This window comes from Columba livia, chromosome 2 (assembly GCF_036013475.1).
Source record: "Columba livia isolate bColLiv1 breed racing homer chromosome 2, bColLiv1.pat.W.v2, whole genome shotgun sequence".
In the NCBI taxonomy this organism is placed as follows: Eukaryota; Metazoa; Chordata; class Aves; order Columbiformes; family Columbidae; genus Columba; species Columba livia.
This window is the reverse complement of record NC_088603.1, coordinates 141,130,800-141,150,637: the sequence shown is the minus strand read 5'-3', so window position 1 is coordinate 141,150,637 and position 19,838 is coordinate 141,130,800. Positions and strand designations below refer to the sequence as shown.

At 45.5% G+C, this 19,838-nt stretch overlaps 1 protein-coding gene and 2 long non-coding RNA genes across 4 annotated transcripts in view; 1 reads left to right on the top strand and 2 right to left on the bottom strand.

Moving 5' to 3' along the window:
* FZD6 (frizzled class receptor 6) overlaps nt 1-509 on the bottom strand; it is a 31,401-nt gene extending 30,892 nt beyond the window's left edge. The window contains exon 1 of one of the 2 annotated variants that reach the window (XM_065054170.1): nt 358-509. The gene's annotated coding sequence lies outside the window, so the exon portion shown is untranslated. Of the gene's footprint in view, nt 1-43; nt 186-357 lie in introns of those variants that run through there. The other variant, XM_065054171.1, reaches the window with a different exon arrangement.
* LOC110355186 (uncharacterized) lies at nt 171-3,887 on the top strand. The gene is made up of 2 exons (XR_010470713.1): nt 171-459; nt 3,182-3,887. It is a non-coding gene; the product is annotated as an uncharacterized LOC110355186 (long non-coding RNA).
* Nucleotides 3,888-12,115: 8,228 nt separating this feature from the next.
* On the bottom strand, nt 12,116-16,101 carry LOC135578682 (uncharacterized). The gene is made up of 2 exons (XR_010470712.1): nt 15,430-16,101; nt 12,116-13,471 (listed from the first exon to the last, which is right to left on the bottom strand). It is a non-coding gene; the product is annotated as an uncharacterized LOC135578682 (long non-coding RNA).
* Nucleotides 16,102-19,838: the final 3,737 nt, after the last annotated feature.

The window sequence follows — 19,838 nt, the reverse complement described above, 5'->3', positions numbered from 1 at the left end:
GCCCACGGGGGCCGGCGTGTTTGGCCCCGGCTCCCGCACCCACCGCTGCTCCCACCGCCCCGCTGTCGGCACTCGGTTCCCAGCCCCGCCCTGGGAAGCGGCGCCCGCGGGGCCAGGCGGGGAGCGGGCCGAGAAGCCGGCCCAGGAGCCGGGACTCGCCGGGCGCGGCCTCGGCGCCGCATCCCCGCCACGCCCGGGCCACGCCCGGGCCGCGCCCCCACCGCCCCCTGATCGGGGCCCGCCTCCCGACGGACGCTTCCCCCCTGGCGGCCGCCGTGGGGCACCGCGCGCCGCTCCGAGGAGGAGCCGCCACCCAGCGGGACGGGACCCGCCGCCCCGCTCCGCCGCTGCACTCACCGGGGCCGGCCCGGCAGCCGCGCTCTGCTCTGCTCTGCCCCTCCCCGCCGCGCCGCGCCGCCGATGGCCGCTCCGCCACGGACAGGATGTGGCGTGCGTGGGGTAGGGGAGGCGGTCGCGCGATACTTGGCGGGCGGGGGCGGGGCGTCCCGCACCTTTCCGCCCCGCCCCGCCGTGCGGTCTGGGGGCTCGACCCGGCGGGTTCTCCTCTGCGGGGAGGGGGGACCGCCCGGCCCCAACCACCTGCCCGGCCCCAACCACCTGCCCGGCCGCCGTCCCGAGGCGCGCAGGCCCGTCCGTGCCCCAGCGCCCCTCAGGTGCAGGTTCAGCCTCGGCTGAGAAAGTCCCCGAGGCTGAACGCACAGATACGAACGGCATGAAAAATCTTTCAGAACAGTACCTGGTATTTAGGTTTTCATAAATACACTCAATATTAACTCTGCAATACACTATTTAAAGACGACTTACAGACCCCGAGGCGTTAGGAAATGGCCACGTCCTGCCCGTGGAAGTGGCTGTGAGGTTTGTTCCCAAACACACCTGGGCAGTGAGTGGGGTCTGTGGGCCCTCGCTGCCACCGTCCTGCAAAATGCCTCAGTCCTCATGAGGTGAGGGCTGCGTGTGCTCGTTAAATGAGGCTAATGCTGAGGAACAGATTGATACTAGAAGTCGATGTGGAACAATTGAATTTAACGAAGGAAGGGAAGTGATTTTGGGCATTTGCAAAGAAAAGAGATTATGAGGTGAGAACAAAGGGAGATGAAGGAGACCCACTGGGCTCTGGTGCTCAGGCTACAGCTGTCCTCCAGAGACCCAGCTCAACGATGTGTGAACTGTCTTCCATGCACCCACCTCTGCTGGTGGCTGAGACCATGCACATCAGACAAATACACGTCTGGTAGCACTTAGCTAAGTTCACAAGTGCAGGCCTGAGCTAATGAGACCCAACTGTAGAAATGCTGGAGGTTATGAGGCAGAGATGACCAAATTTCTCTGCACAGAGCCACCTGAGGTCTCATCAGGCTGCTCTTCAGCCATGCAACTCGTGCTGTGCTCCAGGACTGGAACAGGAAACACCAGATGCTGAGACATGCAAACCAGGTTTAGAAATGGTTTGGTGACGTTCAGGCTGTGCTGCCTTTCTGCCAGTGTGCTCCAGGGCAGTCTGTGCAGAGTCAGGCGCATTTACCCAGACAAACTGTCCATAGATGGTGCAGAGTGTGAAGCTGCACATGGTTATTCAGAGAACCACAATCTCTTCATGCAGATCTTTTGTGTATCGTTCCCTGTGTCACTGCACAGAAACATGAAACCCTTGCAGACTCCCTTATGTGAAACCATTCTAGCACCTGTATGATTCATGGGGAGGATGATACCTACCTGCCGCAGATCCACATAGACATGATGGGAGGGAATTTGCTGTATGAACAAGCAACTGAATGGAGAGGTGACCAACATTTTCCCAGCAGATTTTACAGATCACATTAATGAAATCTTCTTGTTTGCAGGTTGTGGAAGTGAATGTGCTCAAGTGTACAAAGAAATCTACATTATCCTATGTTGTTGTTCCGGTTCTCATTTTCTAGCTGGCTCCTGTCCTAGTCTCTCTCAGTAGCTCCTTTCCATCCTAGAAATATGAAATTTTTCTTTTCATGAGCTCTGAGAGGCTGCACGCTGTACAGGTCTGGCAGTGAGAGCACCATGAGCGCACAAGAGAGCGTCTTCCTGCTCCGTGTCTACAGAAGCCATTCTAGGGAAGTTCTCACTCAGCCCTTAATGAAGCCGCTGAGTTGCTCTCCTCTCCCAGAACACATTCAGTTCCTCAGATATGCTGAAACTTTGCAGGACAGGACATAGTGCAGATTCACACTTAAGTGGATTTCTACTGAAATCTCTTTCATGTTTCATTGACTAAGCCTATAGGCATTTTCATGGAAACAGCAGCAGAACTATCTAGGACCATCCATATCAAGCGAAAAGTCACTGCTTCCCAGTATGTAGGGTTGACAAATTCTCACACAAGCTTCTGTTATAATTTTAATATGGGAAAACCATCGTGTCTTACATGATTTTCATGGAAGCTTAATAAGAAATTCTGCTGAAGACAATGGGGCAGAAATCCAAGGTATGGAAATTTCAGCCAAACCACAGAAATTTGTCACAGTAACACATATCTGAAATCAGGGTATTGCAAGGAGTTTAGCCACCTCAGCTGTAAGCACTGCTAGGATCATACTGTATGAATATGGCATTATATAAAGTAATGGCTTAGTTCCTTCCATCAGAAAGCCTTTTCATAAATAAATTAAATCTCTGAAAAACAGACATGGCTAAATAACATTCTTTTCCTTCCTTAAAGGTTCTCATGTTTTTGTTGGATGATGGGAAAAGACAAGGAAAAGGAAGGATGAGCCCTTTCTTCAATCACATTATTAATATACTTTCTTTGCTCACAACCTAGTTGCTAAGCAAGTTATTCCAGAGGTTGTTTCTCAGAGCCATGATCTAAATATATTTGTGTCTGGTGCCATAAAGGTCTTGACTAACCAGAGTGAGGAATGTGAGTGCCCTCACTGGTATCTAGCAAAGCACCTTTAAGTATCATTAAGTATTTTAAGCATGTGCTCGAGTATATTGCTGATTAGGGATGCAACTACTCGGATGTGTAAGTACTTTGCTCACCTGGCACTGGGGATATTGTTTACATTTCAGTTAACGTAATATTAATTTGCTGACCTTTCTCTGTCACCTCTTCAAATTATTATAGTTTAGCAATTTTTGCTACAAAGACTTCAAGGGATTTAGAGCCTTGTTCAAATCCTAGGTCATCTTCAGATGCCTTTCAACAAACGTACAGAAGAGGTTTCAGCAGAGGCCAATGGCAGCTCCTTTCCAAGCTCTGCTGGCTCCTTCCACCCTTGTGATGGATGTGGTAGAACAGACCATGCGCCATCCCCTCCAGACCCACGCTCCATCCACCTAGCTTAAACCTATTCTTGGCAGAAATGGCGACGGCTTGCCTGGGCTATGTACTGAAGCACCATTTTCTTCTTCAAATTTTTGTGTGGACATCCCTCCAGGAAAGGCAGACAGCAACGTGACCGCGTTTACCTGCTCTGTGAACACGTTAGTGTCCCACATGCTCATACCCTAGGAAGGCAAGATCTAAAAGAGCAGTTGTTGGGAAGAAGCCTGTCTGTGTGACACAAGGGGGACGTGTGTGTGTGGCTTTAGTACTCACAGTCCGCACATGAGCAGCTCTGCACTAGCTCGAGCTTTCTCCTCTTGGCACATCTGAAAGTTTCATAAATGAATTACACTGTTGGAACATTGTACCAAAGTTTAACTTAATGTAATTTAAATATTACAGATTTGCCAATTACATAGTTTGATGTGGGCTGATTGAGTTATAAGGTTCATAATGTTCCTATTACTCTGCATTTAAAACACATTATTCATAATTTGGTGAAATTTCAAAGGACTAAATAGCCAGTAGATGGCACCAATAAATCCTGTTGTGAGACTTAAAATTGAGAAGTATAATTCTTGTATTTTTCTCGAATGCATTTTGGGAATGAGAAAAGCTGGACAAAAGAGCATTACTGATATACTTTATTCTTATTAGTTTATAGTAATAGGGAAAACATTTCCGTTTGTAAACAGAATGTGTTTTCTAAGTCAAAACTCTGCCATTTAGTTGAACACATAAACTCCTGAGGAAGGCTTAGTAAGAACGCATAGATGTGTTACAGTAATTTCCTAGTTATTTAGAAAATGCAGTCTTTGATGAGTTAATGACTTCTGAGCACTTCTCTAATCTCATGCAGCTCTTTCATCTCAAACCTTTCTTTACAATACATTTTCTTCCATAAATCCTTTAAACTGTAACCCCCCCCAAATGCCCAACAGCAGTGAAAACTGGAGAAGGAAGCATATTGAGAAAGCCAGCAGGTTTTTGCAAAGCCCTGTGCTGACCACATTGCTGGGTACCTGGAACCCATGTCATCTCCCTCCCCGAACAAAGTATGACCTATTTAGACTTTAGTCCTTCCAAGTATTATGGCTGTGTGGGTTGTGACACCCACACATAAGAAGATGCTGATTTCCTTTATGCTAGAAGGTTCTCATCTTTCATTTGTCTCTAAATGACAACACCGTGCCTTCACAGCGTTGCTTTAATAAAACAGTAATTATACTAATAGTATCCTTTCCCAACAGGTTACCTCCCCTGGTCTTGGACATTAAGCACAATGTAAACTAAACAGGAAATAAGCTTGTAAAGAGTAAACTTTCCTAAGAATGATCAAGGATATTTCATTCCTTGTGGGCTTTTAGCAGCCACCTTCACTGCTGGTAAATTTGCAGCCTGTCTGCTTGGGTGACAGTAACAGCAGGGACCGTGGGTGTTTTTCCTGACCGAGCCCCTCTTATCTCTTAATTTCTGCAGCTGGGGCACTCCTGGCTTTGGACAATGTCACAAAGGCTGGGGGAAAGGAAATCTCTGCTACATGGCGTGAGTCATTTCCAATGGAAAAGAGGGATACAAAGCCAGCACTCTATTAGGGTGGGCAGAAAAGGTACAGGTGACACTGATGGCAAATCAGAAAGTCCTGCCTTGATGGTGTATGTTGTAGCTGTGTGCTTCACTCCCTGAAAAACACTGATGCATTAACTTCAGCTGAACTGTCCCGATCAATACGATGTGTGATCAGCAACGTGGGTTTGACTTTACACACATTTCAAATGCTGCTTTTTAAGTTGTTAGTTCAAGATATTTATTGAAACATGAGAATGGCAAGGTTACAACAAAACAAAAGTTTTGGAAGCTCAGGTGCTAACTACTACAGGGTGATTTCAAAGGTACTAATCAACATGTTAAAGGCAGACTAACAAGCATCCACAGCACTGTTCCTGGGTATTCGTAATTACATGCATCCCATACCCAGCTAATGCATACTGTCTTCCCATCATAACAGTCCTGTGCTGCAGGGATTTCCCAGGTTCTGGGGAAGTATGTAACAGAGTACCTTGTACAAAAAAACAGATCTGTCTGTATATACCTCTTCCTGACATCTTCCAGTGGGATTTCTGGATTGGTGAATTCACTATTTGCTAAACTGTGAAGGAAGAAGTGCCAATAGGAAATTTTTAAAAATGGTTTTCATTGTTTCACAATTTCATATTTGTCTTTAATAGCATCTCTTTGAAATTTTATGGAGTAAAGTTGTTGTTAATGTATCACAATTAAGTAGCAAGTATCATGATCACTGTATCCATCATTTTTACAAATAGAACTGCAGGTTGTTTTCTGTAAATTTTTTTGTCATTTTTTTAATCTGGTTTTGATAAAATTATTTTAATTTTATAGTTTTAGTACTCGGAAATAATGGATGGACCTGCTTTTCTTAAGCTTCTTGACAGTTACTCCCAAGCTATTACAAAATGGAAACAGCATGCAGAATACTAAATATGTTTTCAGCTGAGATGTACAGTTCTGCCCGAGATCAATGCAGAATACAAAAATGAGTCACACTTTAGATCTCAGGGTGACTGTAACCACATGACCATTCATTTCTCAGGTTATTAAATTCTGCAGCACTCCAGGACTTGTGTCAGCATTAGTTTTAAACTAGGATTTGCAAATACACTTATGGAACCAGTCATACCACATCCTGGGAGATAGTGCTGACCACTGTTAACACTTACAAATTATATAAACCTCATTTTCTCAGTCTCCTTCCGTGTTGTTTCATCCTTACTGTTTAGGATCAACCATTATATCACCAGTCAATGTCTGGAAATGAAGCCTTTCCATCCAAGACTTTGTAGTCAGAAAGATTGTGGAGCCAACTGTGTGATTGTGAAAGCATCTCAAATACAAATTATGGCTGAAAAATGAAAGGTGAAATATTGTTAGACAAACGTTAAAAAAATATAGACAAAGCAAATAATGAATGAGAAAGAAAAGGCTCTAAGATGTGTCAGCAGTAATCTCAGTAGCTCATAGCTGGAAAAAAAAAAAAAGCTTAATTTGCAAGAGATTGATTCTAAGCATAAAACTACATTTTCTTGACTATATCTAGTTAGAATTCAAATTTGTCTTCGCACCTGGCATAGCAGAGTTTTTGTAATTCACAGATACCATCAGCTATGACTGACAATTTGAGAGAAGGAGGGCCAGAGAAGGGGCTAACCACTACTCCATTATGTATTTTTACATTATTTTTGTAACAGTCTACTGGTTCCATGTTTATGCTCCTGTTTTCTTTGTCAGACTTATTGCCATGTAACTGGATGTGTTCAACTTGAAGGGGGAAAGAGGAGGCCAAAACCCAAAAGGTAAAGCTTCAAACAGAGAAGGAAAGCCAGGAGGCAAGGGGGAAGGGGCAGCTGGCCAGGCTTCTCCAAGGCGATGGGATGAGAAGCAAAGCAGAAAGGCCAGGAGGCTCTTTGCTCTCTGAGCAGGGCAGACAGGAGGCTGGGCAAGAATGTACTTGCTGGATGGAGGTGGAACATACAGAGTTCACCTCTGGGTAATTGCTAAGAATCTTATGAAGCATCCAAAATGGCAATGCAAAGAAAAATGTGGCATATTAGCAATAAGAGAACCCTGAAATGTGAAGTGGGATTTGTGTGTGTCTGTGACACAAGAATCCTAACCTGCTCTTCTCAGAGCACAGGTTCATGGAGGCCTGTGGTCTTGGATTCCAAACTGGGAATATGTCTGAGAAGTATCCATAAAGCATCTCCTCTTGCAAAGGGAAGGTGGACGGCACTCATACCATCTTCTCCTGGATCTCAGAGAGCCTCTGGAAGGCAAAGAGACACTTAGGGTTCATGAGAGACTTCTCTGGACCTTCTTTGCCAACAGCAACCAAATCGTCATGGTTGTTCTTATCCTCAGAGAACCCAAACTCCCCTTGTGTGATAGAGATACCCATGTCTTCTTCCATGGAGGCACTTGTGTATGTTAGTATGATGTCCATGTCCCACAGCAGAACATAGTTCAGATCCTCACAGTAGCAAAAGACAATAAATTAACAACGGCTAAATGTTTGTTATTGTTTTTAACTGCCTCAGGGCCTTAATTTTAGTTCTGCCCTGCTATAAGTTGCATTTATAGCTGTGCTGGGCCACCTGGTCACAAATGACCACAGTGAGTCACCCTGTGCCACCAGTGGTCACCCCATGCCCTGATGATCCTATACTCAAACTTTCAGGCGGTTTAAAGACCATCTGAGAGGTTCAATCGAGATCACGATATGCTAGAAGGACACGTTCTCCTGGAACATTGTTTTTATTGGTTGTATTAGAGATAAGTCTGGGATGGGGTTCTATGTCTGGTCCAACTTTGCAGTGGTACCATGCTGTAGAACTGATGACTTTCCTGGTGAAGAGTGAAGATAAAAAAACAACCCTGGCGTGGTAGTAGAGGCCTTAGGTCTACTGAGCATCTAGACGGAGAGGCTGATCATGGCTGGTAGCTGATACAGACCTGAGGGTGCTGACAGCACTTAAGGGACTAGGCCAGCTGGGCAGTCCAAGTCTCTAAAGAAGGGAACAGGGACAACCAGCCCTGTTTACAGAGGTCAGAAAAATAATGGAAGTTCTGTACCAGAAGTATTGTAGCAGAGCTCCTGGGACCTTTTCAAAGTGTCAGTACAGCAAAATGGAGAGACAAGACCAAAATCAGTTTAACTCATCCAACTCAATTTCTTTTGGAAATGCAATTGGGGTAATGCAGCTAGGATTTTTCAGGCTGACCCTTAAATTCATAAATCCAATTTTACTATCTCTGTGCATCAAATGTCATATCAGCTAGCATAGAGTAAGAACTGACAATAAGTATCTAGGAACTTCATTCTTCACCACTCAAGAATAGTTATTTGCTCCTGCACAAAGGGACCAAAAATAAATTCAAATTAGTAATAACAGACAAAGATAGTGGTTCATTTCTATTCTCCTCTTTGTATTAGCATTATACTATCATGTGCCTCATATTTTGTAGCAAATTCATTCAACGTCCTTTGCAAAACTCAGGTGAAGGTGTTTAGGCAAGTGTTGTGGAGTAATCTATAATAAAAACCAGATACTAACATTTTTAATAGAAGACAAAGAACAAATTATCTTATTGTATAATTTTATAATATAGAAAATGTTAATGTATTCATTGATTTACATTGTTGTAACCAGCATCGGGATTTAATCCAATGGACTGACATTTCCATAATATTGTAATTCCTGTTTTGGTGAGATATACATGTTTCTGCATCTCTGCCAATTGCATTGTGTCTTTTCTTCGGCTACCAGCAAACCCAAGGTTTCTACAGTCCTGGGAGTAAACAGAATAATTTATTTAAGCTTTTGTTTGAGCGCTGTGTGAATTGCGTGAGTGGAACTGTCAGATGCCAGGAAAGAATTCTCAAATTTCTACCAATTTGGAAGAATCTAAAGCTGCTTTATATTCAAGAACTCTAGCTGTGTCAGTTCAAGTGCTGGTTTTAACCTGTTTCTGAATTTGAAAGCAATGAAACAGAAGAAAATCAAACCTGCATTGCTGGAGCTTTCTCCTTTCGTACTAATTCACAGCAAAGCAACATGGTTTACTCTAGATTATAGGTTATTGTGGGAGAACAGTAGCAAAATGATACATGTAGAATGAATAAAGAAAGGCTGCTTTCACTTGTGAACATGCACAAAAGTAATTTCTTTTTCTATTGTATAAAATTTTATAAACAGAAACCTTTGAAAAAAATACAAACCCACTGATTTTTGCCTGCAGTTATGTCACCTTATACCACACTGGCAGTGTAAAGGGAGAATATGCAACATACACTCATACATAAAGCCTTTATGCTAATAGTGTGTTATGCAATGGTCTTAGAATAAGATCAGTGTCCCTTGAATCAAAATTTACCTTTGGTAAGTGCAACCAAAGCAGTCAGTCAATGGAGGAAGAAAGATGTTCACGTAGGCCTATCCCCACTGACTTTTGAACTACTATTTTAGATATAGGAAGAAAATCATAGTGTAGAAATTATTTATACTAAGTTGTACTGGTGTGGCTAAGCAAAGCTTGAACCTGTCTGTCATGTGAAGAAGGAAACCATTATTTCTTTTGACCTCAAAGATATCCCAAATACCCAGCAGAGGTGGAAGATGCTGTTACTTCTCTGGGATTCTGACAGGCAGCCTGAGAGCAGTGTCAAGATATATTTATTTCTTGTACTATTCATGTCAAGGAAGTGGTCACCTGGGTTTGCTCAAACAGATCTCCAAGAGGTTTTTGAGAGGACAGAAATATATCTAAAAATTCAGTAGCACTGACTGTTCAAGTATGGGGAATAAGCACCATTTGAATTTGAAGAAAAACAGTTCAAAGAACTGAGCAGCTATAAATCAGGATAGCCTAAGCTGATAATAAAATATCATTAATTTACCACTAGAGAGGTCCGCAAGGTGATGATAAATGTGGTGAATAAGAACTAGCAGTATCTCCTCTTGGACATCAGCCTTCCATTTGCCTCAGAAACATCCAAGATGAAAACCCTCAGTGATTAATACCTGTGACAGTAGATTTCCAGAACACAGTGTACTTGGGACAGTAGGAAAGACTTTTCCACTAATCTAAATAGATAACCACAAGTAATCAAATGCATTTCAGAAATTACCGCTCCTTGGTTCTGAAAGACCAAAGTTCCACCTGAGACAGGGTGTCTGACCATCGCCAGAGGAACTTCTCATTGCTTTGCGATGTAATTTCTGTGCTTAAACCACCAGTGGAAGGTTCTCTCATGTATGAAAAAGTCAAATTCTGAATCACTGCAGGATCTTCCAGGGAAGACATAGAGACTGTGAGTATGGATCACTTGCTTCTGTCATAAGTCATGCTTAACTCTAAGGGTGTTGAGTCAGAGAAGCAGTGCTGACACAACCGGGAGAAAGAGCTGGGACAAAACTTTTCAGCAAATGTTGGTCACAGAAGTGCTTGGAACATTAGAGACATTATCTCCCATGGCTTGCATCCTGCTATGGCCAGAGCAGCCTGACTTTGTATACTCTCTATAAATAAACAGGATACATCAGAGATATCTGGATCTGTCATCAAACTCTGTTCCTAAATCAAATGATGTGAATTGTATTAGTCACTTTGATCAAAAAGGGGTTATATAAGGACAGTTCTAGGAGGATTACTTTGTCGATTTTCCTAGGTCTATAATTAAATGTAACACAAGTGTTACACATTTATAAGAGCGGAGCTAAATGAAAGACTTTGCCTTTCATGTGAGGAGTATGATATGAACTCTCTTTAGTCCAAATTCTGTCCAGGTCCAAAGTCAGCTATGGGCAGCTGGCAGCTATAGTTCTGAAGGCATCAGCCCTATTGTAGCTTATTTTCAAAATGTCAAGGTTAGTGCCTTCTAGAGCAGGCTACCTGGCAGTTAAAATTCAGTATGGCCACTAACACAGAGAGCCCTTCCAAGAGCCCTGTGGTGTTTTTGTGAACAGCCCTTTGTAGACAAAAGCCTGCAGTGATGACACAAGGTATTATAACAACTGATTTTACCCAGACTGTGATTTCTGATAGGGTGGGGCAGTACCTGTCACTCGAGCATGGTGCCTGTGTAGTTGAATGTAGAGCACTCATGTGCTGAGCATGTGTACGAGGTGGACAGGAATGTGTGATGGATGGAAGTGGAAAGAGTGGTGTGGAAAAATGAAAGATTCCAGGAGGGCTGAGCTGGGGAAGAAACAAGGAATATGTGTAAGGTTGTTCTGCCTGGAGAAGGAGGATGGAGACACACAAGCTAAGGGCTTGGACGGCAGTTGGGCTGCCCAGGTGGTGTTCCCCAGGAAGCTGGAAAGGAGGAGCTGATAGGAACTGGCTTTCATGGTGTGTGAAAGCAGCTTTCCCAGAGCAGTGATAGTATTGCTCTGCAGCTCACAGGAGATGTTTATGACAGGCTGCCAATGCTCTGTGAGACGAGACCTGGGGCCTAACACAAGGGCGCCTGTGGATGTGCCAGGTTGGGATGCCTGTGGGTGTTGGAGTTCTCTGTAGGGCAGAGGAAGTGGGACACAATGGAACTCATGCTGCCTTCAAAGAGCAGCTCCTGGGCCAGCCCGGGTTTATTGCAGAGGGAGCTGGTTGTTTTGTGCCTGTGTTCACTGGGACTGCACATGCACATGTGTATACACATCTGCAGTGCAGATGGTTTGGGACTGGTATTGGAGCTGAGTATCTGGCAGCATAGATTCACCTTGTGATAAAAATGCATTTGTAATATGAAATGCCAGTGAGAGCTTCTTAGAGGCAACTGAAAAATACCTATATAGTGCAGGCTTAAGAAGCTGCTTTCTTACCATGGATGGACGTCATTAATGCATTGTAAGAAAACAGCATGCAGACAGATAAGCAGTGATGACTGCAATTTCAGCTGCATGTATGCTGGGAGATGTGGCTCAGTATATATTCTGGAAGTTAAACTGTTGTATTTAATTAATTATTCTTCCAAATTGTCAAAAAATTGTCATGATATCAGCCACAGTCAAGGGACAGAAAATCCTTATTTGCTGGGTGTGAAATCCCAGCTAGAGCAGTAAAGTATTGTGTTTCAGGAGTGGGTGACAAACGCTTGCCTCAGCAATGATGTTAAATGTGTTAGTTCATCTGAAAGATGGTTTTGAATGGGAAACATGAATAATGAATGTTATTTCCATGGAGCACTGTGCCTGTTGTCACAGAGCAACCCACAGGTCAATTTTAGGGACCACAAGGTCCAAAACCAACTTTTATTAGACCAGCGAGGCACAGGGTTTTAGCACTCCAAATGTGACTTAAATACAGGTTCGGATATCAGTGGAGGAAATTATTGAGAGGGGCAGCCACTAATACAACAGGAGGTCCACAGAGTGCATGCACGTGGCTTCACCAAAACAATGCCGGAGCCGTCCCCGAGTCCCGGAGGAGTACACACTTGCCTAAGCACGGTGTGGGATTATTTTTATAGAGATACACGTACTCGCAGTGAATACGGAAAGTGTGCACTCGCGATGTCGCGAGAGTAAATTTATAATACGCTCGCAGTCCTGCGAGAGTTATTTTACACGTGCAAATGTGCACGGAATCCTACACGTGCTTATGTGGAAGCACGGGAGGAAAATATACTTGCGATTGTGCGAGGGGCTCTCGGCGGCCACTCGCGATTGTGCGAGGAAATAAAGTACTTGTGCAAGTGTGCACGGAAAGAAAATATACTCGCAATCCTGCGAGAAGTTTTACTTACACCGTGGCGGCGAGGCAAGCGGAGTCTCCATCCCGGGGAGGGGGGCTCTCGTGGCGGCAGTGGCTAAGCTCGTGCTCCAAGAGACCCGCGGCAATGGGCGGAGTCTCGACGAGAGTCCCGTTTTGTTATCTGATCAGACCAGACTGTAGGCATTGTATAAGCTTCTCTGCACCCCCCACACTGAGTGTGGGTGCCCCTGAAGCCCTCAAACATCCCCCACACTGGGCGTGGCCCAGTGTGCCTTGGCACTCCCTTCTTCTAATGTCCCAGGAGCCAGGGTGCTCTGGGCCAGACAAAAGAAGCTGTTAGCCTCAAATAGCAGAGAAAGGGGAAGATGTGCCATATTAAAAGAGGGAGGGGGGTTGCCATCTGCCACAATCCCACCCTGTGACTACAGTCATGGTCTGACAGAACTCTGGAGTGGTATGACAGTTACCTCTTGCCTCCAAAGTAAAAAGAGGACACTTCTGCCAGTGAGCCTTAATGTCCACTGTGGATCACCATATAACATATGTTGACTTACCCCTCCAAACAGTTATTAATAACAATCAAAAATAGAATTGAAGTAATTACAACAATCAACAATTGCCCAAGGTAATTATTGAGTCCCAGCATCAGTCACAGTTCGTTAGTGTTTCCATTCCTGTGGCTGCCTTCCTTCTGAATGGCTTGGTGGTGTTAGCTGGATCCTCTTCCACCCTGTCATTGTTGGTGTTGTTTCCAAGGCATCTGGATGCTCTTCCATCCCTTGCTGGTGTTAGGTGAATCTTATTCCACCCCGTCACACGCATCTGTACTTCTCTTCCACCCTGTCATCTTCCTTCGCCCTGCAAGAAAACACAAAAACAGATCTCGGTCCCTTTGGAACCGGGCTTTCATAGTTAAGATGTTGAACTAGCTCAGAAGGTTCTGAGCAGAAAATATCTCTTGGACCTTTTGTTCTGGGGGTGGGTCTTTATCGAGTGGTTTCCTGTTATTGACTCTTTATCAAAATCGTTAATGACCTCCATAATGCCCCATTTAGCTGCAGTGGAGTGCCAGTAAATTTTTTGATAGCAAGTAATATTAGCAGCTACTTTTAGTAAGCAGCAGTGCTGAGGCACATTGCCGGGTCCTAATGGGAGCTGCTTCTGACCCTCAGAGAGCACTGAGCCGGGGCGGGGTCACTGGTCCCAAGCCTCGGCTTTTTTTCCCTTTTTTTTTTCTTTTCCAGTTCGCAAGAGTGGGGGGGGGCGCTCCCGCCCGCAGCGAGCGGGGGGGAGGCGGCCAACCCGGGGAAGGTGGTTGCCTGCCAGCGCTCGCGAGGCCGGGCTGCCCCGCCCCACACCACCAGGACTTGGATGCCAGGAATGGTGGCGGGGGGGGCGGCCAGCCGGGAGGCGACAGAAGTTTTACGGGGGGAGGTTTGCCTCCGTTTTTCGGGTTATGCCCGTACTGGACATGTGTTTCTAGCAGCTTTCTCAGGCTGCTCCGTCTCGCACCGCTAGTCCCGGGGCAGTGGCCGGCACTCGCGGGGTGGGGCTTTGCTATGCCGGACCCTCCGAGTTGCCGGTACGGGGAAGGGACCGTCTGGACACCGCGGCTAGGGGCAGGTCGTGGTCTCGATCGCGATGGGCGATCGGGACCAGCCGGTCGGGAGGGGAGCGGCCAGAAGTAAACACACCAAGGCTCCCACGAACCGGTCGCAGCGCCATCAGTCCCGGAGAAGTCGCCAGCACTCGCGCGGTCGGGCTTTGCTATGCCGGACCCCCCGAGTTGCCGGTACGGGGAAGCGTTCGAACTACCACTTAACAATATCCGATCACCCTCGGCATACGGGACAACACAAACAAAGCACGTACACGTCTCCATCTCAATGAAAGGGCGCACAACCTCTCCTTCTATTTCATCAACACTGTTTTCAGTGTCGAGAAGCGGCAGGGCGGAGGGGCGTTCGCTTAAAAAGCCCGCGCGTTTGTTTTGCCGCATAACTTCTTCCTCTCTTTGGAAGTCAAGTTTACGCACATCCCGCACTAAATTAAGGCAAACGGCCAGAAGGAAACACACCCCGAGACGCCAAGCCGCCGCAGAGAGGTCCTGCTCCAAAGAATCAAACCGTTCGCCTCGGTGCTCAGATTTACACAGAGCCTGTGTTAGCTTTACACACAAACTGAAACACACCGCGCTCCCCATAATCATAAGAAGGAAGCACAATAATTCCTCCATCTCTGATATCCTGCACGACTACGCCAAAAATGTCACAGAGCAACCCACAGGTCAATTTTAGGGACCACAAGGTCCAAAACCAACTTTTATTAGACCAGCGAGGCACAGGGTTTTAGCACTCCAAATGTGACTTAAATACAGGTTCGGATATCAGTGGAGGAAATTATTGAGAGGGGCAGCCACTAATACAACAGGAGGTCCACAGAGTGCATGCACGTGGCTTCACCAAAACAATGCCGGAGCCGTCCCCGAGTCCCGGAGGAGTACACACTTGCCTAAGCACGGTGTGGGATTATTTTTATAGAGATACACGTACTCGCAGTGAGTACGGAAAGTGTGCACTCGCGATGTCGCGAGAGTAAATTTATAATACGCTCGCAGTCCTGCGAGAGTTATTTTACACGTGCAAATGTGCACGGAATCCTACACGTGCTTATGTGGAAGCACGGGAGGAAAATATACTCGCGATTGTGCGAGGGGCTCTCGGCGGCCACTCGCGATTGTGCGAGGAAATAAAGTACTTGTGCAAGTGTGCACGGAAAGAAAATATACTCGCAATCCTGCGAGAAGTTTTACTTACACCGTGGCGGCGAGGCAAGCGGAGTCTCCATCCCGGGGAGGGGGGCTCTCGTGGCGGCAGTGGCTAAGCTCGTGCTCCAAGAGACCCGCGGCAATGGGCGGAGTCTCGACGAGAGTCCCGTTTTGTTATCTGATCAGACCTGACTGTAGGCATTGTATAAGCTTCTCTGCACCCCCCACACTGAGTGTGGGTGCCCCTGAAGCCCTCAAACATCCCCCACACTGGGCGCGGCCCAGTGTGCCTTGGCACTCCCTTCTTCTAATGTCCCAGGAGCCAGGGTGCTCTGGGCCAGACAAAAGAAGCTGTTAGCCTCAAATAGCAGAGAAAGGGGAAGATGTGCCATATTAAAAGAGGGAGGGGGGTTGCCATCTGCCACACCTGTCCATTAGTACTGAACTCCGTACATCCAAGTGGTTCTCAGAGGTGGTGATACTGCTTGTGTGGGGTTTTAGCTGGACTGTGAAACAGTGAGAAGTAACTTTGCTCCTGTGCTTGGCAGTGTTGATGATGAGCTTTAGCTTCCCCAGGTCTGATTCTGAATTGGTAAAATTATGCTTTATATAACATAATAATGTGTCTAATAACATGCTTCAAAAATTGTATCATATTAATACTCTGAATGAAGTGGAAAAAAACATTGAGGATGAGGAACTAATTTGAGGGTAAGGTGGATGCCCCCAGCACTGCAGAAGAGCTGGTTCAGGGACATAGGCAAGACTCAGCACCTGGTGTTTTAGGATCAAATCAGCCCTTCAGCCCTTGAGTCAAGAAAACTGAACGTTAAGCCACTTACTAAGTGTGACCTGGAAAGTTCTGTCTGCCTTGCATGAACAAGCGAAATACTTTTATTTCCTGGTAAGAGCAGATAAAGATGACCATAAATATTTTTATGCCTCTGCATCTGACAGCTCCTCACAGCTGATAAAGAATAGGCTGCTGATTAGCTATGGTGCCTTTTCTTAAGCTGCTTTTTGACTGTGAGCAAATTGTTCATCCTATCCATGCAGTTAGTGCCCCAGACATACTTCCCTGTATCCAAAAATGTGGGTGTTTGACAGAGGTTAATGGAAATTAAATTAAAGCTGAATAATACTGATCATAATGCAAGAGTGTGCAAGCAAAGCTAATTAATACAACTGACAACGCAGCTCAGTCCTGTCCTGTGACACCACTCTCTTTCTTTCTCCATCGATCCTATTTTTTCATCAGCAGCCACACACAGCAATCTAGAACCTCTTGTTTCAAACAGCCAAGCAAGCTTGGTATTGACGGATTTTCAGAGGCATCCCACTTCTTTCACTCAGGACTTAGATGGTGTTCAATCCTCCCAAAAGAAAAGAAAGAACATTCTCCCTACTTCCTTCTTGCTTATGAACATCCTAATTCTACCACTAAGATTAGAGTATTTCCTGTGTTTTAGTGTTTTCTGATTTTTTCTGTGCCAGGAACTCTTGCAAATAAACTTGGATTCTATCTTGTAAAAAAGGCATATGTTACCAAATGTATTTTCTGCTCAATCAGCTCACTTTTTCCCCTACGTTAGTGACCCAGCTTTGCACTCAGTTTACTTCCAGGCAGGAGAATTGCTTTTAACTCTGGATAATATACATAGGCTGTCAGGTGTCCATACTAGGACCAGCACTGTTTAATATCTTCATCAGTGACACAGATAGTGGCATCGAGTGCATCCTCAGCAAGTTTAGAGATGACATCAAGCTGAGTGGTGCAGCTGACACACCTGAGGGATGGGATGCCATCCAGAAGGACCTGGACAAGCTCAAGAAGTGGGGAGGAAGGGATGGAGAGGACTGGGGGAGGAAGGGATGGAGAGCAGCCCTGAAAGAAGAACTTGGGGGCACTGGTGGATGAAAGATCAGACATGGGCCGGCAATGTGTATTTGCAGCCCAGAAGCAAATAATATCTCAGGCTGCATCAAAAGGAGCATGGCCAGCAGGTCAAGGGAGGTGATTCTGCCCCTCTGCTGTGCTCTGGTGAGACCCCACTTGGAGTCCTGCATCCAGCTCTGGAGCCCTCAGTGCAGGAAAGACATGGACCTGTTGGAGAGGGGCCGGAGGAGGCTCTGATCATTTGATCAGAGGGCTGGAACAGCTCTGCTGTAAGGACAGGCTGAGAGAGTTGGGGCTGTACAGCCTGGAGAAGAGAAGGCTTCGGAGAGACCTTATTGCAGCCTTTCAGTACTTAAAAGTGGGGAGAAGATAAGAAAGATGGAGACAGACTTTTTAGTGAGGCTTGTTGCGATAGGACAAGGGGTAATGGTTTTAAACTAAGAGGGGGGAGATCAAGGCTAGATATAAGGAAGATATTTTTTACCATGAGGGTGGTAAAACACTGGCACAGGTTGCCCAGAGAGGTGTTAGATTCCCCATCCCTGGAGACATTCAAGGCCAGGCTGGATGGGGCTCTGAGCAACATGATCTAGTTGCAGATGTACCTGCTCATTGCAGGGGCCTGGACTAGATGACCTTTGAACCTCCTCTCCCTTCCAACCCAAACTATTCTATGATTCTATGATCTGAAATCAGACAGGAGGACATGAAAATCCCAGGATGATAATGGAATAGAAAAGAGGTCTTCCAGCCCTGCATCCTAGACAACCACATCTTGTTTCTGTCTTTTACCTCTTCTACATCTTTCACCAAGATAATCTGGAAAGGATGCACCTGGAAAGGCACCAGTGCAATGAGGGATGCTTGGCCTGAGGATACTGAAGATTTAATTTTGAAACATCACAGCATATCTAGTTCTTCAAAATATGAAGCCAAATTTGCCTCACCATGGAAAGAAAAAGTACTGTGGAGGCAGTGTGCACACAATGTTGCAGATCACGTAACACCTCCTAAGCTTTTAATTTCAGAAATGCCGCCTCAGCGCATGTTCCCCGGAGGCACGAGAGGAGCAGAGTCCCTTAAACACCAACTGCTCTGGGGGCTTTGCTTGCAACAAGCTCTCCCCCTCCATTGCTCCCTGCAGCAACAAGGACTCTGCTTGCCAGGTGCAGTCTGACCCTCGAATTCGGAGCATCCTTTTTGCGGGGTCCCCTACATGCCTGACTGCTGGACTGTGGCTTCCTCCTGTCCCCAAATCCTCTGGCTTTTTGGCACATCTGAAAGCTGTTCCTTTGTACTACTCTTCCTTTTCCACAGGAAACAAAAACGTTGCTGTGTCAGCATCTTGGCCAGGAATGAAAGAGAACAAGCTACTTGTCAGACAACACCCGAGGCATAGGCAATTAGGATGGGGATGATATTTCAGCAAGATAACCCTTTCTGGCACTAAGGAAAAAGATCTTAAAAATTTAGTGCATTTTTTTTTTAAAAAAGCACTATCTAAAAGTCAGGAGTTCATTTGTATGGCTTAGGTTGAACAGTGTAGCAGCTACTTTCTCTACCCTGTGCTTTCCATTTCAGACAGGAGTGAGAGTATTTTATTAATTATGTATTCTAGTTGCCTCATACATTTACAGGACCTGCACCAAATAAACAAAACCGCATCCTCTCTGTTCTCTGCCCTCCCTGCTTCTCCTGCTGGACATGAACCAGGCTGCCGGCTGCTAATCCTTGGCTGCTGGACTCCTGGAGACCGCGGATCTTTTCAACAGGCAGTTAACAGCTTTGCTGCCAGCAGGGCCCATGCAATTTCTCTGGCAGGAGCATTGTGCTGTTTTCTTCAACATTGTACTTGGCTGCCAGTCTTTCCACACTAGTGCATTTTTAAATTATTATTATTTTTTGCACAGCTACTGGCTAGAATTTGTCATTATTTCATGGATTTTTTTTGTGTGTGTGTGTCATAGACACATTGCTTTTAATGGGGGCCCAAATACGCAGCCCTCACTAAGGTCATGCCTATATTGGTATGTCACTGGGGATGTATATAAAAGAACTTTTTGCACTTGCTGTGTCTAGTGGTGAGGCACTCAAGCAGGATTCACTTCTTGCTCTGTCTTGTGGTACTTTTTAATCCTCCTCTCATAATTGGCTACTTTTGTAGCAGTCACATGCCTACTTTACCACATTCTGAGAGGGTCTCAGACACACCAGAAATTATCAATGTCTTGTGCAAGAAGAAGAGGATATAGCTATATTAAACATATCAGAATTGCTCAATACCTTTTGAGTGAAGAAGAGGATGTAGCTGTATCCTGAAGCCTAACTGGGACTAACTCAATACATTGTCCTACTTGTTTTTTCACAGTAGCATTTTTTATAATTCCTTTCTGACAAATATAACATGGACTGCAGTAATTTCTATCTGAGCACTGAAGTGTTTCCCATGATTCAGAAGTAAATGTTGTCTTTTTGCGTGCTTGAATATATACCTTCTTGATCTATAGCCATGCCATATGGATTTTTATCAAGATTTTGAAAAATTCCTCGCCAGCAGAACA